Genomic DNA, 18,420 nt, shown 5'->3' on the forward strand with positions numbered 1-18,420 from the left:
AAAATAAATATTTGTTTTACTTGTCTTAGTTTAGGGATATGGACATAGCTAACAGTCATTACTGTCAGCATCTTAGAGCATAAAATATGGACAACGCCTAACATGATGGGGGGACATAGAGGGACAGATTTTAAATATTGATCTTACAAACTTAGGGAAACAGTTGATAGAATAATAGGTTTTGCATTAGCATGAAGTTTTTGAAGGATGTGGAGTTTTACACTCAAATGTTTGTCATTATTTAATGACTTCCATCCTAAGCTCTTTGCCAGACAAAAGTATAGATTTTAGGAGGAACACACCTAACATATGAGGCAAATATCCACATTTTATGAAAATCTGTACAGTTAAGAGGTATGCAACTGTGGACACTGTTTTTGTTTTCAAAGTGCCTTACAGCACTTCCTGAGTGTAGGGGGCATGTTTACTGTACGAGCACTGCTCAGACATGCCTCCTCCATGCGTTCATGGATCGTGTCCATGCAGGTTGTACAGCAGCATGCCTTCATGAATATGCAAGGCGCACTGCTGTGCTGCACAGGCACTATTGTCTCTGTGCAAGAATAGACTTATTCTTACACGGAGCTTTCATGAATCCCAGGGCATGTCTCAGTGACTGCACAGATATTATCATTCTCTATGGTAATGAGAGCTTCCAGGAAGTGAAATTTTTTGTTTAGACTTCTAGCACTGAGCAGTAATACCTTTAGATTTTCTTGGTTTTGATTTACTCCCATGTACCTATCAAGTGCTATCCTAACAAGGCCAGAGCAGTGCCAACAGTTTTACAGGCACCTTGGAATGTGGTAGCCTGGCAAGCCTCACAGACCATGGTCTTCAGGACTTGGTTGAGGATGGGGTGGAGCAGGTAATGAAGAGACACATTCAGCCAGTCCAGGATGCTATATAGTGGGATGAATACACATTACTCCAGTCAGCATCAATGATCATGTCATGAGAGGCTCCCTCCCTTTAAACAGTGGAGTCCTCCACCTCAACACCATCAGGTAGTGGAAAAGTATGAGGTACTGTAAACTGGTGGTTTTCCTAAACTCAATTCCTCTTCACTTTCTCCTTCTCTAATCCTGTCTCCTACACAGAGTATCCTACTTTTTACCTAAACTACTCTCTTACAATAAAAAAAATGAATAACAAGGAGGTCTATCTCCTGCCAAAAATATAACACCCCTTCACTCTTTCTGTGTTCTCCTCCTTATGTCTCCTTTTTTTCAGTCTTTCCTAATTCACTCTTTCCACTGTTTGAAGAAATCAACAGGGAGTTCACATAAGGATATTCTTATGTAAAACATATAAAACTTCTTTATATTTTGTAAAAGTTAATAATAAAAGCTGCACTCATGCCACTTGCCTTACATACTTCCAGTATGCTTACTTATAGCTGTGTTGGTTCACAATTTTCAAAAACATACAAAAGGATATGATCGCTTACTTTTTCAAGTTGTAATTCACACATACCTAATAATTAAATTCAGCTACTTTGTGCTTTTTTTGTAAATAGGCATTTTTTAAAATACCTTTCCATTTACTAATTCAAAGTTAATAAAACACAATTACTGAATTGCGTTATATGTGCAGCAGTGCTCTTCATAAATAACCACTACACAAGTGGGAACCACGAGACTATGAATACCACACCACATATCTACTCTTAGACATATCTGGGGATTCAATAAACTCCATGTGGGCTTACTGCAAAGCCTACATAGAGTCTACATGTTTGCACGGTGGGCAGCACTACTAATTACACATGCATGCCATGCACTGCGCTTAAACATAAACAAGAGTGGTTTTGTGGCCAGCAGCAGTGCTGCTGTCCAGGAGACCATGTAAAGCAACATGGACGCTAGAAGACATGCAAACCTGTTTACTTACAGGCAAACAAGTTCTGGCAGATTGCATAGAATGCCACAATGATTACCAGGGCTAATAATAAAGCAATGTATATAGTTCCAACACATTACATGAATGCATATATGGTGCAGAGTATTGTAGAAATCTCCTTTCTGGCATACTGAATAAATGTTGTATAAATGATCAGTAAGGGTATATAGATTGCATTATAAATATATAGGGGAAGTGTGTGTATTGAAAATGGGCATACAGTTGAAATGCAGGAATGAACATAGGGGAAGAGGATAGGTGAAACATTGTAATGTAGAGCAGATGAAGGCATGTCAATGAAGACATTTGTAGTATGAACACTAATCACATATTGAAATGATACAATACGGACTGCACAGACAGTGGATATTATCAGACTATCACAGAAGGTGACATATCAGTGGAGAAGAGTCTTTGTGATATAAGCATCCTGACATGAACAATGGACAGGACATATATCAAGGATAATATACACAACAGAGGTTAAGTGCATATTGTGAAGCTATGCAAAATGAGTTGCCTGAATATGAATGTAATGTCAGCATAAGTCTCAACCAAGAGGAACACACAGCAACACGCTCACGGAAAACAGTAGACAGAAGCATGCACAATCATAGACAATATCACAATGATAGCACAAGTAATTCCATGTATTTGATATAACATATGTGATTGTGAGTGATCATAAATGGTTCTGCAAAAACACACTTCTGCAACTATTATTACTCATCAGCAATCTCTGAGGGAAATCAAGCACACCTTCCTCAAAATTTAACATCTGCTGGAGGTGTTAGGAAAGACACCGTTTCACCTGTCTTTGAAATTATGAGCAATCTTGGCTAGTTGACAGGTGTGCTTGACAAATATATGCCACAATCCACACTTTCACAAATGTAATGCATGTCATCAATGCTGTCTATCAGCTATGTATTTACTGTGTGCATTGTCTGAACATGTATCACGCATGCATCTTGTATAACACCTTTACTGGGGGTTCTGCACCATTAAACCTCAATGTTTATAGACCAAAAAGAATACTTATATATGGCCAAAAAGATGTGTGGGAGCTCACTGTGGCAAAGGTGGTACACTTGAATAACTCAACCCTGGAAGATTTGTTTGCAGATACATGCAAAATGGTGGTTGTACTCAATAATTAGTGGGGTGAGAGCTGAGAGCAATGGAAATATAATGCCATTTGATGGTGATGTCCCACACATACTCACGAGTTCTGCAACATCCAGGGGAGTGGGCATCACTTTGGGCACATGCTGGATGATGTTCTGCATCCCATCTACCTGAGTGCACAGGTCACAAACCACTTGGTCTGCTCATAGGGGTGTGCTGTCTATATTGTAATTATCTTGTGTATTTGCTTTAATAATAGAACTAATCCACCCATGACTTTTTTCTTCATCTACCATGTCCTCACGGCTGTGGCAGCAATCTTTTGTGTGTGTGTGTGTGTGTGTGTGTGTGTGTGTGTGTGTGTGTGTGTGATGATACTGTATGCATTATACCAATACCACACTTGCAATCAATGATCACTCACAGTTTGCAGTCCTCCACAAAGCTGGTTGAAGAAATGATGTGTAAGACAGTTTTAATGTTTGAGACTTAAATAATGGACAGGAAAAGACCGAGCACACATCCCTGATTACTGGACTCTATATAGAGGTGACTTCATACATTGCAATATATTTATCTGTCACATATATGATCCAATTGCCTACCCACTTGGTGGTGCAGGTGATTATGGCCTCTTGAGACAGTTTCTTTGTAATACCTGACTGTGGATTTGTGTTGAATGCCTTGGCCATGTGAAGTTATGCATAATGATAGTGTTGTCATCATGCATGTCCTTGGTAACCTTCTTGAAAACAGTGAGCAGACATAACAGACATGATTTAGCCTTAACAAATCAAGCATGTATTTGATACTCTGTTGGGGTATTACCTTTTACAGAAGGTCATTGATGACTCATTGGTTTACCTCACAGATGGGGAGAGTCAAGATGGGTCTCTAACTCCATACATCAGGTAATGGTCAGCCCCCAGTCAGAAGGATACATGTTGCACTACACCCCTCTATGGGTACATAGGCTGTTTGGTGATCAAACTGTGTCTGCTATGTCATGTTTTAAGTCACACTTTAGGCAACCTGTGATGCTGGCAGGGTCCATAGATTCTTTGTTATTAACTGTAGAGAGTGCATGGATGATGCTGCCCTCCTGAAAAATAAAAACTGAGAAATGTTTGCATATGTACTTTGGCTGATGGTTAGTGGCAACATGGGGGCGATCTGTGAGGCAGAATCTCAGCTAGTGGTTTGTCTATTACCTCCCATTGGGTATGTCTGGTTCCATCCAGACACAAATTTGTGCTTAGTTATGTATTCCACTTAGCATTTCATATGTGTTGGAATAAATGATTTGTAAAAAGGGCTCTAAACACAGCCTTGGTCATTCATCATGTTCCACACACTGCTTCTATGCACACAGTCATACAACTGTACTGATGTCATGTATTTTTTATCACTTGGACAACATATTCCAATACATGTTTCATGGACAAGCAGTGTTTGAGCAGCCTTATGTCATATCAGGACACATTACAGATCAGATGTTTGTGGTCATACAGAACCAACTTAATAATCCTTGAGTATAGCAACACAACTGATCATACAATGAATTCAACAAAGTTGCAGTTGCATCAAAAATGTAATGCATCGGTTGTGTATACATGACAAGATGTATTTGACTATGTAATCAATATGAATTAATGCTGATGCCTGTCACAGAACATTTAATGATGATATGTAGACACATGCATACCTGTGCCATACTGCAAATGCAAATGCAATAGTCAAATGTGAACTGTGTAGAAGGTTGACCTGCTCCACTACAACAATACATGTCCTAACATGCCTCCAATATACATAAAAGTGTATCATACCATGTCAACAGTTCTCAGGAGGCATATTACTACAGCTGTGATAGAAGGAGCATGTTCTGCAATTGCACCAATAGCCAACAGTACATTAGCTCACACCACAGATTGTCAGACCCTCTTGTAGCCATACTGTACATCCATACCTTAATACAGCACGTCAATGACAACAACATTGACATGTCAACTGATTATAGGGTCATAGGACATTATTAGGCTAACAGTCAACATGTCATAAAATCCTAGTCATTATTATACCATTGAAAGCAAGCTCCCTATATCTACATCATGGAAGGTAGTAAGACTATTGTCACTATGTGTGTATTAGTTTGACCGTGTTACATACTGGAATTGTCTATATGTGACATGTATAACACAGCATGACAGAATTAGCAACCAAACACATAGTGGTCTAAAGATAGCTTGCAGAGGCTTATGGAAGAGCTCTCCTACATGATGTATGTATACATATCTGACATGAGGTCATCCTTCACCCCCTTTGCAGGAAGGATGTCATGTGGGAAAAGGAAAAAGAAGGATGGTGGCTGTATGGGGATATGTGAAAGGTTCCCCTAAGTGGTACTAAATTGAAGGGTGATTCCAAAGTTCATACAATGACCATAATGTACCACCAAACACACACACACACACACAGACACACACACACACACACACACACACACACACACACACACACACACACACACACACACACACACACACACACACACACATATCAGTAGACTGGGCCTGATTTGGACATTGCACCTGTATAAGTATAGAATATGAATGCCATGTAATGTAACAGTAGCAACCCCACATGTGTCTGACTGTAACACTGTCATGTTGCACTTTATGGAGTATGTTATCATCATTGTATGCTGAGGAAAACATGCTAGGAGGAGTGACGGGCATGGATGTGGACTCAAATCCTTGTGGAAAATTGTTTCAAAAGTGATATTTATATGTATAGAGACTCAAATTGCCTGCTGTCTGACTGGAATTCCTATATGTGTAGGTAAAGCAGCTTGCAAACACAGTAGTTAATGATACTGCCACAACACAGGTTTGTATTGAATACTGTCAGGGTACATCTTATACAGGTTGATATCATCAGTGTAAGAAGGAGACCTGCGGCTTAGCTGACTCTGTAGCAGCAGGTGTTAAGTGTGGTGAGAGATTTCTTTTTGAGCCTAGATAATACAGGGTTCAAATCCAGGTATAGCAAATAGTTCTAAATATGCATTTATAATGCAATGAAATAATTCTTAAAACTATTGCAACTGTGTGTTGTGTAGTACAGCATGTTTTAAGCAGCTTGTATGCAGGTAACTGCACCACTGAAGAACCGTTCACCATTGCTCTGCATTGGTGAGCAATGCCAAACTCCACACAAATACAGAAGACAAAAGGTGAAGGGCTTCACTGAGTTGTTTTCATTCACGTGTGTGGTGTGTGCTTCTATTTTTTGACCAGATTAAAGGTGTTAAAATGGGTTAGATAGGAAAGTGGTGAAATGGGACGCAAGCAGGGGGAAGAACAAAAGGGAAGAAATATAAAAATGTGCAGAAGAGAGGTAGGAAAGAACCATAGCTCTCCTCTTCTTCAACAGTGTAAATCAAAAATGTGTATAGAATATTAGATAAATTTGGACTGTCACATCAACATAGAGGGATGACAACAATGCAATCATGTTGTATAGCCAATCAAACTACATCAAGTGTGTCAAGATGATACCTGTGTGAAGTGGAAAGCTATGCATGTGACTCTATATATATATATATATATATATATATATATATATATATATATATATATATATATATATATGTTTATATACATTTTTTTTATATTTGGACAGGTACCCATTTCTTATGTTTTACTTCAGTGAGAGAGGAATGTTGGGAAAAGGTTGTAGGTATTTCTGGGTCAGGGAAGTAGGGTAGGTGAGGAAGCAGATGCAGACAAACAAGACAAGACACAGGGATGGGAGAGACACAACAGTTAGGGAAAAAATAATTGGGGATAGGGAGGGGATATTGATGTCCATGCTCTTCAAACATGGGGACAGTGAGAATCTAGTCCTCACCCACAGAACTGTCATCACTGCCGCCTTACTCCACTGGCAATGAGAGTGCATGTCATCTTTTTCTATGGACCATAATAGAGAACATCCTCTCCATCCATCATAGGTGTGCACTAATGGTGCTGTGCATGTCCCTATGCATCAAGCCTGGCAACTACTGGAAGGTGACAAATTCCCCATCTCTGCCTCTATTCCTGGAAGGTACCAGAGTAACAGCTGCTAGGGTAATGATACTTGATGTGGAGGGCACAGGTAGTGCAGGGGCAGCAGTGGCAGTTATGCAAGGTTGAGTCCTAGATGTTCTGGGCATTGATCAGGAGCTTGTGGAGTGGGAGCAGACTGAGCCACAGTGGATAGCCTACTTCCCTGTGCTGTAAATCATTTTGTGAGTTTACAGAAATGGATTACATGAAAACATTGTGACTACACATATAAAAATAAAAAATAAAGGTTGGGGTAAGAGCAAAGGAGATAATTAGTAACATCATATGTGACATACAATGAATTATTATAATATAAAGAATTTTATTTCTGCTTTTACTTTTAAGTATACTTCTTAACAAGTACAAACTATAACTGATGATTGCTCAAAGTCATCCTCTGAATGTGCATATATTGCACATATGCTTGGTCAAATTATATAGATTAGGTTAACAGCAGGGCATTTATACCACAACTATTGAAATTATTATATAATATTTTAAATGATTTTACTATATATTTGTTACTTGTGGCATTTGAACCCACAACATCTGACTACGGTAATAGAATTTACTCTTAGAGTTGGCTTGTACTACACACTGAAGCATGCATACTTGATTTTACAGTTAGGGTATGCATGCCTAATTTGCTACTACTGTACAGAAGAGCAATACTTTATATAAAATAATAGTTATGTTGTGCTGTGTGCGTAGCCCTTGTTTCCCTCAATCTTTCTAAACATTCGACATGGGCTTTCCTGTTCACCATTATCTCGTGGTTGCCTGTGGAATTAAAAGAAGAGATCAAGAAGAGACCATTATGTATACCAGTCTTGTCTTTCTACAGTGGTCTATCTAGTTTAAATTCTCTTTATCTGCATACTTACACAATAGTGAGATGTCAGCAGTCAAAAACTCAGCAAGCCACGGGTTGAGTGTATCCTGCTTGTTCCTTTTGAGGTCATTAATATGGTGCCTGCACTGTTCTCCAGTGCATGGAATGTCAGTCGCACTGCAGACAACCTTGGCCAGACTATTACATGCCTCAGACTTGTACTGGGAGCCAGTATAGTTCCCCTGTAAGAGCCTTCAGCCATGCCACTTTACAAGGAGCCCAATAAAGATTCTTCACTACTACCTCAAGACATATCTCATCGGGCAAACACCAACAAATAATATTATTTTTCCACCAATTTGTGTTATTCCATTTACTGCTAGTATGCAAATCCAAACAATGATGCCAACACAATTTGCATGATTTTAAGCAGACAGCAATAATGCTAAACAGAAAGAAAAGCAGTTTTTGAAATAGGAAGGTTAATCTGACAGTTAGTATTAGTTTATGGGCTGGTTTCTGCAGTAACTGTTAATTGCTTCAAGTTTGCAGACATGTATTGGGTGCATACATTTTATGACCTGACACTTTTTTGATGTGGCTTTACACATTGATAAAATTAATTTACCCAATGTGGGATTTCAGTCTATGAATTAGAGACAAAACATATGCTTACACACAGGTTATTTGTCATTCTCACCACACAAGAACTGCTTGTTGGAAATGCTCATTCTTCTGGATTTTTCCTGGTTGGGGGTTGCCACAGTGGATCACTTGTCTGCTCATGATTGACAGTGGAGTTTTACAGTGTCAAGCTGCCAGCCTGGTGCCCAACCTTCCACAGAAGGCACACACACTCACACTCACACCTAGGGCCAATTTAGAGCATCCAATCCACCTACAGCATGTCTTTAGGATGAAACCGGAGCACACAGAGAAAACCCACTTGACCACAGGGAGGACATGCATACTCTGCACAGAAGGCACCCCAGCCAAGGATCAAACTGGAGAACCTCTTGCTGTAAAGTGACAATGCTAACTGCTTCACCACCGTGGCTGCCTATTGGATATGCTCATTAATTAAATATAAATACACATGACAGCATGAGGGGTTCACCATATATGTGTGCGTGTGTGTGTGTGTGTGTGTGTGTGTGTGTGTGTGTGTGTGTGTGTGTGTGTGTGTGTGTGTGTGTGTGTGTGTGTGTGTGTGTGTGTGTGTGTGTGTGTGTGTGTGCGTGTGTGTGACCTGTCAAGGTCCTGGTTTATATAGTCATGTGAACTTGACTATCATTCAGGTCTGAAGGCCATCCACTGCCAGAGAAAAACATTTATAATTACAGAATCAGAATATTCAGTATAGCCTCTGTCACAAATATAATTCATATGAGCTCCACTGCTATACATACTCGTTTATAATTATGTTTAATTTTTTGGTTTTTAAAAGAGTGTGCTAGATTAGAACACTGGCTTACTTGTATTGTGAGTATTAACTTATACGAGTTGCCACAGTGAAGGTTGGACTGCAAGTGCATTTTTTACAGTCATTACTGTGCACAGTGTCCAATGCATCTGAGACCTTGTTTGCCAGAGCTGTTTATTACTATATATAGACATCTGCAGCAGCTGGAAAGGCCTCAGAAGTACCTCACAAAGAGGATTACTGGCCTTAAACAGATGCCCTACATTGACCGTCTCAAAAAACTCCAGCTTTATTCTGTAGCATATCGCCTACTCCAAGGAGATCTCTGCCTAACATATAAAGTTATGTTAAACCCAGAAATGCTGAACATGCTACACCTAAAGAAATCCCAGTCCCTCCGAGCTACGTGGTCTTGGGACCTAAACCTTGTCACCACAATAAACAGGACATGCTGGAGGGATAGATTCCTGTCCCAGAGACTTCCTATACTCTGGAACAAGCTACTAATCTATGTCAAGCAAAGTTCCTCAATACCACTCTTCAAGAAAAATCTTGATGAGTGGATGGGAAAGAGGAAATACACCCTGGGGATCACTTCCGTGGCTCTGCTTGACAGGGGCACAGAAAATTAACTTTCTTGGGTGGCGTAAGTCAGGGAAACTTGTTGGCTAGGCTTACTTAGGCCCTTGGGCCGATAGCCTAGTATATACCTATGCACCTATATATATATATATATATATATATATATATATATATATATATATATATATATATTTTATATGTATATATATATATATATATATATATATATATATATATATATATATATATATATCTATAGATATAGATATATAGATATATATAAAGAGTTGAGTTTTTAAACATGTATGTGTGCGACATGACACCAGAAAATAAATGTGAAATTGTAGAACCACAATTCTACTGATATCCACAATAACACATTTTATATATATATATATATATATATATATATATATATATATATATATATGTGTGTGTGTTTGTGTGTGTGTGTGTGTGTGTATACACATATATATAAAATAGCTTGTGTATGCTCAGTGCACCTGTTATAGACAGTTATGTCTATGTTTGACTATTGTTTTTATGTTAATTTTAATTTAAATTAAATTGGAATAACAGGAATAAAACTTTGGACATTGCTGGATTAAAACTAGGCTTACCTGTACTGCAGCCTTACAGTTACACCTCCTGCCACAGGTGTTGGGGAAGGTAGCTAACTGCTGTGTAAACCTGCTTAGTGGGTTTGAACAAACAGTAAGCAAAGAGTTGGAAAAATGCATCCATTTTGAAATTGACTACTGTCTCCCTCATATCTACAGGTGCTCTGTCTGCTTCGTATGTGGGCCATTAGGCCAGATTTGTGTAAAGTTAAGCTATGCACAATTGCAATGGGCAAAGCTCACCTTGTTTTATCTCTGTGAGCAGTGTTTATTAACTTTCATCCTTAAAAGACAAACGTAGGACTTGATCCATGATATACTGATAGTTTGTACTGTGTGGTTCACCATGTGTAGCAGGTATGGTACATAAACATATGACTTACAGATGTAGTTTATGTAGTCCTTATCAAAGAAATACAATACATGAAATGTATTGTATTTATCCATTTTCCTGTGTTTATGCTAAGCCACATGCCACGCAAATAGTGATATAAAAAAAAATAAACAACATTAGAAAAGAAATGTTAGTACACATTAAAGACTTTTGCACATGTCGGGATTTGAAATATCACACCTAAAACCTAGAAATCTAAGCTAGAGTGTCTTATCCCTGTTTGCCACAGAAACAGCTTTGCTGTAGGAATGAAAATCATTGTGCATACAAGGAGTTCCCAAATCATCCACAGTATTAACAAGACATATGGCAATTATACACTCTCAGTTATTTGTAGGTGTGATAATTTCAGATTTAGTGCAGTGAGTGATCACACAGCCATTGTCTTAAAATGTATAAAAATATTAAGGGGCAATAATATACAGGGGAGACTGGATATTAGTGAACAAAAACTGAGAAATGTGTGCTGCTTACTTACATTTAAAACTTTAATATAATTACTTCTACACTTTGTATGTATAACCTGGGTGACACACCCACTGCAGGTAAGGGAGTCTGACTTGCTGCTGTATTTTCCTTCCCCCAACCAATAAGAAAAATCTAGCAAAGCTAGACTTTCCACTGTGTGATATGTTAAACCTCTTGTATTAGAGGCAACATGGGATATATGCAAATTATTCCTTAAGGACATCAAGTGTAACACCTGATGTCCTTAAGGGGTAATTTGCAAATATCCCATGTTGCCTCTAATACAAGAGGTTTAATGTATCACACAGTGGAAAGTCTAGCTTTGCTAGATTTTTCTTTTAGGTTTTTAAACCACTGTTTTTTCTGTGTGATCTTTTTACTTATTGGTTTAGTGTCGCCCTATCAGTAATTATTCACATTTCCAATCCATTTGCAACTAACAGTGAGGGAATGCCTGCATTATGTTTACACCTGTTAAACTGAGCTATGATTTTGGGATTCGGCAATTTTAATGAGTTCACACTTTATCTGCACATTTACTGTACTCACTGGCCTGAATCCACAGTATAAAAAGGTAACAATGTAACTAGAGATCCTGAAGATGAGTAGAGTTGTGTATATATGTGGATAACACAGAAGAAGATTGCTATTAATTTGAATTTACCTGCACAGAAGACTATCAGTCTTACTAAGGTATGATCAGATTTTTCAATTACATGCTAGATTTGCTCACGTTACTAAGAATGTATATATATATATATATATATATATATATATATATATATATATATATATATGGGTCTATATCACATAGTCGAAGTTCCATAACTCCGAACACCTAATGGTCGAACCATTATGTTCGAAGTTACAAAACTCTGACTACGGAAAAAAAAAAAAAAAAACGGACAACAAAATAAATTGTTGCAAGCAGGGGGGCAAGCCCCCTGCACCCCCCACACCCTCCGCTACTTAAATATGCCAACTCCAAGATCGCACCACATTGAACAAAATGGAAACCTATGCTTATGGAGATTTCCATTCAAACACTCAAACTTTTACAAATTTGAATTTATGGTCTCGACCGTATGTGGTTCGAACTTGCAAAAGTTCGACTACGTGATAGCAACCCTATATATATATATATATATATATATATATATATATATATATATACACACATTAGCTATGCAATTATAGCATAGGCATGTTTGTCAGGGAGCATTTTACTTTCTGACATACACAGCCTTATTAACTTTCATCACAAATATTGCTGTTACAATTGTTTCTGTTTACACTCTTCAATGTTATTTCAGTGAAATGTAAATGTCCTATATTTTCAATGACACAGGGGTGTTAAACTTCTAGGATAGCTGACAGATACCTTCAGTGAAGTGATGGGCACAGGTAGAGCTGACTGCTAATTGCATGAACATGACTATTCTATCATAAATATGTACACATTTCTGTGGCAGTTTCAAAGCATTTATAACATTTGACTACTGTGTTACTCCTTGTTTGGTACAACGTGTCATTTTCCTATTGTTTTGGGGGCGTCACATCCAGTTTCTGTTTTGCCACAACTAAAAAAATATTAACAGAGGTTTCTTTGCTCTTGTTAGTCCTTGTTTTGGATAAAACCTTGGTTTATGTGTGACTGTGGTATATTTCAACCACACAACCCTTCTTTATATTTTAATAACTGACATGTTGGGTTTCTCCAGTGGGTAATATTGAAAAACTAATAATGTGTTATATCTAAGCAGGGCATTTATTTATGTTATATTTATGTGTAGTATTCTTCTTTTGTGTTTTATGTCACCTAAGACTATGGCGCCCAAGCATCTCAATCCCCACAACCCCCCTTCAGTGACTCTGAGAATGATGTGATTTTCCAAGCCTTTCAGTGACATGGTGCCTTTCTGCTTGAGAGATGACATTGAGATATGTCTGGTGGCATGCAGATTTGGAATGATGTCAGTGCTGTTGTGGGGCACACTAGGATATATGATCAGGTGCGTCATAGGGCCATTGATATGATTTCATCGGCTCACAGGACAGCAGCTGCAGTGGCCCATGGACAGCTGGTTACCAGGCAGGGGCTGCTACAGAGCCACCACTGACACCAAATGAAGAGTTTCCGTCCACTGTCAGGGATCCAGAGAGCTTGGGAGAGAGTGCACAGCAGCATGTGATTGATGATGTTGCTTCTGTTTCCGGGAGGACAAGCATGTTCCAGGAGGAGCTTCCAGGTAAGCTTACATATGTCAGTTTTTAACAATTTCTTGTACAGTAAAATATTGAAAGCAATAGTTAAGTTGGTTTAATATTTTTTTTTCGGGGGGCTATTTATATATTGATACAGCTAACAAAACATTTTGGTTCATTGCACATTGGCTTGAGCTGGATCTGATATCCAAGTTTCACTTAAATGTATTGCTAATTGACATATAAAAGTGAAGCAAAAAAGAGAAGGTCCCTGGCAATTAACTTCTTGGGAATAGCATATGAAATATTCGACAGTCACCAAAAATCCCAGTAGAAATGCAGCAGAGGTGTAGAAGCAGTATAAATGTTTTCATTTCAAAATATTATAAAATGCCAATAGCAAATAATACCTGAGGCAAAACAATATTAGATGCAGGCCAAGTTGTAAATATCACATACCAGTAAATAATAAAAGTGTAGTTTAGTGTAAAACAGGGTTAGCACTTTCACTGTAAAGCTCCATCTGACCATGATTACAAACACTGAACTAACATTTAAATACTAACTACCAAATAGAATTGCACCTTTACAGTCAAAGCACTAACCCCCTCTGCCCGGGGTTTGCACTACAGTGAAGAAAAGAGCATATTTCCACATGCCCGGCAAGTGTTTACTTGTCCTGGAAAACAGTGGACGTTATTGTCAGTCTTCAGTATTTTCATCTCGACATTCTGAACATCAGTCTTATGGGCTTTGGGATTTAGAACTGGATCCATTATCTGCTATTGGGACTTTATCATAGTCAGAAAGGAAAGCATTTATACTACTTCTACACCTCTGCTGTGTTTCTGCTGGGATTTTTGGTGACTGTTGGACATATAAAGGCAACAAATTGTTTCCCATATGTTATTGTTGTTGTGAAGATGGTCCCCTGGATTCACTAATTTTCCGAGCAGGACTAGCTTAGTCTTGCACGGAAGTGCCCGTTTAGGAGAAGGATGGCAGCGCGCCATGCATATTAACAAGGTATGCTGCCCAAGCTCCAAGGCTTACATGGAGTGTGTACGAGTGCAGAGGGTCTGTCTGAGAGCAGAGCTCTCAGAATAAATACCCCCCTGCAATGTAGAACAGCAGAAAGACCAAAGGAATGAGCGAGACCGCTCACAGGTGTCCGCATATCCCCACCAACAGTCCCCCATGTGTATAACAACAACAGTACATATAAATAAAATGAAGAAACCCTGTTATTCTTTTTTTAAAAATCTGATTAAAGCTAACCGTAGGTGCGTGGGTGTGCCCATCGTGTAGCTACAGTTAATATAGCTTAAAAGGCTGAATAACAAGGAAGATATATGTAAATGAAGCAGTATAGCAATAGTGTAGTGGGAAGAGCACTCAGCTTATGAACAGACTTTCTCAGTTCTAGTCCCACTGCAGCACATTCCATTTTCCATGTGGAATCTGTATAAGAACAGCTTTTTGCCGTATAACCTACGAAATAACATTTAAATGTGAACTAGAGTACTGCATTAAATGCACATGTGAAGTGTCAGTGTCATACTTAATAAAGCACTAGTAAGCATGTTTAAGCACAAATAAGCAGTAGTAAGCATATATAAGCACTAGTAAGCATGTTTAATTGTGTTTGTTTGGGAGTAAGCATTGCCTACACAGATTAAGCAAAGTAGAAGCTAACTGAGTATAAGAAACTGTAATCGGAGGTTAGCATTGCTTAGCTTAGTGTAAACCCGTGCACACCCACTTACAACTGTTCAAACGTGCCGTAATAACTCTGTAACCATCGGCCCTTGTTCTGCCTAGCAACAAAATAAACAGCCTCTGATAGGCTCAAACCCAGGACCCTGCACACCATAGCCAACATGATTTACCATTAAGCCATCTCACATATAGATAGCCCTGCGGTATTCACAAACATATCATTCAGCCCAGTCATTCAACAGTACAGAGAATGTATTCCAACATTCCAACATGTAGATGTATGTGTGTAAGGAAATATATCAATGTTTAAACAGGTACAACATATTGATATATATATATATATATATATATATATATATATATATATATATATATATATATATATATATATATATATATATATATATATATATATAAATATATACATATATAAATATATATGAACATATATACATGCAAATGCCGACATCTATAGACATCCATATGTGTACATATATACAGCAGTATATATATATATATATATATATATATATATATATATATATATATATATATATACATATATATGTATATATGGACATACATCTGTAGATAACAATGGGGAAATAAAAATATATATGTCCTCATGCAACGTTAATGGGGTTGAGATGCCCCAAACAATATACATTTTGTACAAATAGGTATACCCCCACTGCCAAGCACGTCCCCCCTGCAATACACTAGCAAGTGTTGCAGATCCCATAACCAGGACCAGACACGACATGACCATCCCTAAGATTCATATACACAGACACATATATGCAGATATATATATATATATATATATATATATATATATATATATATATATATATATATATATATATATATATACATATATAGATATATATGTAACTACACATACACAAACAGAGATATATACAGTAAGATACATATGTAGTACGTGCACACAATATGGAGCAGCCAGTATTCCTACATTTACCACCTTACCAACTGGAGACTGTATGAACCAGCCATATGAATGACATTCATTGCCTGCAACATATACCCACAGAGATAACAAAGGATATAACAGCACACACAGGTGGGCATAAATGAATGTGAAAGCTTTATTTGTGTACTATGACAGTTGTATATGCCATGTCATATAGCTGTTTAAACACTGACATCCATATGAACAGTGTAATGCAACTGTGAAATGGTTATACTAAGACAGTAGTCTGGAAAGGTTGACATATGTTGCTGTCCAGGCCGTGGCCTTCAAGTAGTACTATAGTAAAGACAGAGTGGGCCACAGCATACCAAACAATCAACAGTACGTAATGCAAATGTATAGTTCAGCAGCCTCTATCTACACTCTATACACACTCCCTAGGGGGGTACAGGGCCCAGTTGAAACAATGGGATGTATCTGTCACATAACAAGGCATAACTGACACCATCTCAATCACACTGACAAACAGAACATTCTGTATGGCAGGAGGCAGTAGGTCTGCATTTACCCAAGGTGGATTGTATGGTAATGTACATCCATATACCTTAAGGCAGCTTACCCCAGATACCCACACATGTTGTAACAGCCTAGGGTAGTCATGGTGCACCCCCCCTTGACTCAATAATACTGGGCCATATACCACTGTTACATACACTGGCCTCTGGAGTGCATTAGGGTGCATATGTATTGTGTAGGTGAATCCCACACATATATGGCCCCAATCCCCCAGTATGTGTGGGGGACACAACAGCAGTGGAGTGATGGCAGGAATCACAGCATGACATACACACAGCCCACTGCATAACAACAGCATATCATATGTGCAAAGACTGATATGTAGGTGGAGGACAGAGGCTGGAACACAGGCACATATGTGGACAACTGTTGTCATACAGTAAGCAAGATATGTATATGTGTGTATATATATATATATATATATATATATATATATATATATATATATATATATATGGATATATGCATAATTATATATACATATATGTTCACCATATGTCCTGCACATGGAGTGGAGCCCTACCTCAGCCCCAGTAGTCCCAACCTCTCAGTGAAAGGGTATGTCAGGTATGTACTGAAGGTATATTTGTAGACCATTGCTACTGTAATAGGGATTGTCTATACAGAAATGGTGTGTGTGAGAGGCCACATCTGCTGCTAACATGTGCTCCACTGGCTACTGACAGACATCCTAAGGTCATCATAGTACAGTACCACTGCTAACAGTAACGCCCCTGTGGACTACAGCTGAGATATGGCCAATATATGTGGACAGTCTGACACACTCAGGTCAGTCCAGGGGTATACACAGAACCCCTTCATGCAAGACATGTGGACCAAGCCAGACAATGTGGATGTTAACAGCCATGTAGATGGGTATAACATGTAAATACTGGTATACATTTGCCCCCTTAGGTTATGCATTCATTCACCTCTGTCTGTCCTGACACATAATAACTGCTGGTACAGAGGTGCCATGGCCACATACTACACACTAGTTAGTGATATACATCTGTACAGCATCCCACTGCTTTGTCTGACATACATGACTATTATGGTGGCCCGGCAGCAGTACATCTGGCAAGTATCTGGACATGACATCTCACTGGGTAAGTACAGTAAGCTGCTAGGCATGTAACAAAGCACAGTGCAGCCTACAGGCAGACTGACTCAACACTGGCCTACATCTCCTATGTGGAAATACACATGTACCTGCATAGATAGCAGGCTCTACAGGCATGTCACATCACAGAGTAACAGACACCTGTGTGAAAGTGCATAACTACAACCAATGTGAACACAGACATAGCCACATATGGTAAGCTAGCATAATATTATAGTTTATGGACAATCTGATCAACATCATCCTCATATGAGCCACTCACACAACAACCCTACATATACTGGGCCACTACACAGTGTGGTCCGATGCCTCTCTGTGGTATTGGACATGTGTGTGTTCACTCCTACAAACATGTAAGCTGATAGGGTGGCATACAGTGGAGCAGCATGTAACATCAGATAGAAC

The sequence above is a fragment of the Protopterus annectens genome, chromosome 3.part1 (assembly GCF_019279795.1).
Source record: "Protopterus annectens isolate FY-2018-M chromosome 3.part1, PAN1.0, whole genome shotgun sequence".
Lineage (NCBI taxonomy): Eukaryota > Metazoa > Chordata > Ceratodontiformes > Protopteridae > Protopterus > Protopterus annectens.